Source organism: Equus przewalskii, chromosome 1, assembly GCF_037783145.1.
Source record: "Equus przewalskii isolate Varuska chromosome 1, EquPr2, whole genome shotgun sequence".
Taxonomy (NCBI): domain Eukaryota; kingdom Metazoa; phylum Chordata; class Mammalia; order Perissodactyla; family Equidae; genus Equus; species Equus przewalskii.
Window position 1 is genome coordinate 142,047,106 of NC_091831.1, and position 4,794 is coordinate 142,051,899.

Sequence of the window (4,794 nt, forward strand, 5' to 3'; positions counted from 1 at the left end):
AGTGGACGACATTTGATCATTGATTAGCTGGGCTCCCTGCCAGAAGTTATCTAAAAATGCAAATCTGACAAGGCAAGCAGTGTTCAAATGCCAAGATGTTAAGAACTCGTGGCAGTATAGTAACATGTGGCCGATAGCTCAGGTTCTGGAGCCAGACCACGTGGTTTGAGTCCCAGCATTGCTATTTACTAGCTGTGTCACCTTGGGCAAGTTATTTAACCTCTCTGCTCCTTGGTTCCACTATCTGCAAAGTGGGAAAGTTATAGTTCCACCTCTATTTGGGTCATGGTGAGGATGCATGTAATCTGCTTAGACAGCCTTTGTCACATGGTCAATGCCATCTATCTACCTATCATTGACTTATATTATTATTATTATTATTATTGTATTACTCTTGGTTGAGATAGAAGCTTCTTGGCCTTAAAGGAATTTTTTAGTTTTGCAACTCTCATGGTTCTTTGCTTTGCAGAAAAATCCCTAAAACATTGATGTGCATGCTAAGTTTTAGATTTAGAAATTGGGTTTTTCTGGTGGAAAAGAGTAAGTTACTTCTGGTTGTTTCTGTTCTTGGATTGGTAAAAATTCTCAAACACCCTTTTGTTTTGCTGGGAATTGCTGCCCATTACAGACTTCTCCGAAACTGTCATTTCTAGGAAATGGCCATCTAGATGTGTGGTGTGGTTGTGAAGCTGGGATGATGAGTCACCAAAGTGTAGCCCAGGAACAGAGCAGATGCTCAGCAAGCGGAGTTCCAGCTGCAGATGCCCACAGGAAGCAGCGCCCTGGACCACTGGACCATGGCCTCAGTGCCAGGGTGGCTAAGATCAGGCGAAGAGACCACTTCCTGTTGTGCTGAGTAGAAGTGTCTCATGAGCCTGTTCTCTCCAAAACCCAGGGGTTCAATCAATTCATAAAAATAAACAGCATAAACAAATAAAATACCAACAATAGCGCAAAAACTCAAACCCACAGTGAATTCTTCCACTGAAAGACATTAACTAATCCAGGGAACAGAGCAAATGTCTGAAGATAGAAATCAGTGACAAAGGAACAGAGTGCCTGGCACATAGTAGGTACCCAAGAAACATTTGTAGATTGATTACATTGCAATGGTTCTTGATCACACACTCCTAGAACACATCTGGACTTGGTCTGGACAAACTATCCTACAAAATATGGATTTACCAAGGAAAGAGTACTGAGGAGGCTAACTAGATTTACTTTAAACATTTATTCTTCATTTTACAAAAGGATCTTAAAAAGCTTTTTATTATAAAATAAAACACAGATAAAGCCACAAAAATATATAGCTTATTGTTGTCATATATTATTATTATTATTTTTTGAGGAAGATTAGCCCTGAGCTAACATCTGCTGCCAATCCTCCTCTTTTTGCTGAGGAAGACTGGCCCTGAGCTAACATCCATTGCCGTCTTCCTCTACTTTATACGTGGAATGCCTTCCACAGCATGGCTTGATAAATCATGTGTAGGTCTGCACCTGGGATCTGAACTGGCAACCCCTGGGCTGCTGAAGCAGAATGTGCAAACTTAACCACTGTGCCACTGGACCAGCCCTATTATTACGTTATTTTTATATGATGGACTTCCTTGTAAATATCCCAGGTCGAGAAATAGAATTTTGCCAGCCACCCTAGAAACCCATTCATGTGCCTCAATCCCAAATCCCCCTTTTTCTCTGAAAGTAACCACGCTCCTGACTTCTGTAGTCATCACTTCCATGTGCATGTAGAGTTTTTAATAGTTTACCCTTCATCCTTAATAGGGTGCATCCTTAGGATGCCATAGCTTAGCCTTAAAAAGAAAAAGTCTTTTAAGTCTCTTTTAGTTTATAGATTTCCCCTCCTTCTTTTTCTTTTTCTTATAATTTATCTGTTGGAAAACTCCAGGGCATTTGATCTGTGGATTTTCCCACAGTCCTATGTTGTTGATCGTGTCCTATGGTACAGCTCAATATGTTCCTGTTTTCTATATTTTTGTCCATTGGCAGCTGGATGCAGAGGCTTGATCAGATTCAGTTCTATCCCTTTGGCGAGACTATATATGGTGGTATGATCGTTCCTCAGAAAGCATACAGTGTCCGCTTCTCTCTTTTTGTGACGTTACCAGCCATTCATGCTCATTACCGAAATCCATCCATTCTTTAGAAGTTGCAAAAGGGTGGCATTCTAATTCTATAATTTATTCTTCATTTATTACTTGGAATATTTTACAAAGCCATATTTTCTATCATCTACTCTTAGGTACCCAGGTTACCCAGTTTATATGCAAAAGACAAGATATATATTTGAGTCTTTTCCTTTATTTATCAGTTCTCAAGATAATGGTTCTCTATTTTCCTCCAAAAATAACCAATTAGATTTTTAAAAATTATTATGAATTATTGTATTTAAATATATTTGGTGGGTTCCTGTTGCAGTTATTATCCTTTCTGAAGCTCAAATTGTCTCATCTTAGGCTGGTGGGAGCCTCTTCAAGTTGATTTCTGAGGGCCTTTGATGTGATCTTAATGGTCTTTGAAATAGCTTCCTCACTACCTTCTAGAAAAAGGTGTGCCAGGCTCATCTTATACATAAAATCAGCCATTTCTCCAAAATGCCTCTTTAGTTTTTTAAGTGGGAGGTATATTAAGACCATGACCTAAGAACCTGGGTTGCTAGGGATGATCATTGCTATTGGGTTGCTTAGTGTTTCTAAGTGTCTCTCTTTCTTTCTCTTTCTCTAACATACACACACACACACACACACACATGCACACACACACACATCTCTTACTAAAATACCTCGTGAGTTCATATTAGTACTTTTCATTCAAGGTCGTGGTTCTCAAGGACACAAGGGATAAGATTAGAATATCTAATATTTCATAATTACTCATTTACTAGTCCTATATAATATATATGTAACAATCTCAAAATATCAGTCTTAATACTTCCATCATGAATACGATCACTAAGAAGAGTTAAAAAACTTTTGCATATGCTCTTCCATTCTCCTTCTATTCCAAGAGCTATAGTCTGTCTATGTTGCCTGAGCATATCGTCATTAGATATACTTTTTCTCCCTTTAACCCTCATTTAGTCTTGGTCCAGCAGGTAACTGCATGTTGAATGCTTGCCGCTATTCTTAGGTTGATGTTTCTCTAGATGTTTTGATACTTGAAACTTATTTTCTGATAGATTCCTTGGAAGGGCTCTTGGAAACAATATTCTTTGGGCTCTTTTGTGTTGATTATAATTTATCAATGGTCTTTATACTTGAAAGTCAGCTTTGCTGGATATAAAATCATTGGCTCACATTCTTTCCCCTTGAGTATCTTAAATGTATTACTGTATTTTCTTCTGGAATAAAGCACTGTTGTTGAAAAGTTGATAATTACATAATTTTCTTCTTATTACAAGCCACTTGCTTTTTTCTGTATATCCAGAATATTTTTTTCTTTTTCCTTCAAGTTCAGTAATTTTACCAGAATATATCACAGTGTTGGTCATTCTAGGTCAATATTCTTAGATGTATAGTATACTCTTTCAATATGTAGTTTCAAATCTCTTTATTTCAGAAAAGTTTTATTGAATTATACTTTTTAGTATTTGTTCCATTCCCTTTCTTTGGATTTATTCTTTCAGTGACTTCTACTATTGCTATGTTGGATATTTTTTGTGTGTCTTCAATATTGTTACTAGATCATAAATCCTTTTTATCTGTTTCTTCATTTCTTTTTGATTTAAAAGTTTTTCATGATTTTTACTTTCTATTTCTCTCAAGACATTATCTGCTGTGTTCATTGCCCTTATGTTCCTTCTAGTTTCATATTCATTTTTTTAATTTCTTTCCTTTTATGTCCAAATCTTTCTTGCTTGCTACTACCTCATTTCTGAGTCATTTTTCTAGTTCTGATTTATGTTGCTCTGCATGTCTTGTATGATTTTCTTCATGCCTTTCAGATTTGGGAGGGTACAGTTTGGGTGCACTGTGTGGGCGTGTCTTCCCGCCATGCTTCCATTGTCTGAAGCGATCTTATTCTTCTGCCCCTTATTCTCTCTTATTCTTATAATAACTTTGTGTGGGATTTGACCTCCACACCTTTCTTTTTTTCATTTTTATGTGAAATTGACTTTTCCTGCGCTTTTAGAAGAAGCTGTCGTTCAGCACAGCTGTGGTCAGCTCACAGGGATCCCTCTTCTGCTGTTTTCTTGTGTTCAAAATAACACGGCTTGCTCTCTGTGATTGGCTGACTCTCCCCATCTTCTACTTTTACCTGGACCTTCCCTTTTCTTTTTTTCTCTGCTGTCTCTATCCTGCTTAGCTTGTATTCCATGACTAGAAGTTTCAGTACGTAGTTTCAATCTCTGTGCGTTGGCCCTATCCTGGAACGGAGCCCTTGTTGGTCAGTTTTGAGAGTTCACATGGGTCAGAACTTACTGCAATCCCCTGTACTCACCCACTGTTGGACTGAGCCAACTCTTTTTTTGATTTTAACTGCTGTTCTCAAATAGCCCTGTTATACTTCAGCACATCCCTGTTGTTATTTTGGGGTCTCCTGTTCTCAGGTCGATCAGATTCTCTGTGCTTTCTCCCACACAGAAGCTGATACCCTGCCTGTTTGGTGTCACGAAGGTGGTTTGTCCCCACTCATTTGTATGTAGGGTTCGTGGAGATAGCTTGACACAATTTTGTTATAAATGTTGTCCCTGGGTCTTTGGTTTTGCTGTCTGGCTGCTTCGTCTCTATGTGATTTGGAAAGATTGAATAACCATGCCACTCCTGTCTCCAT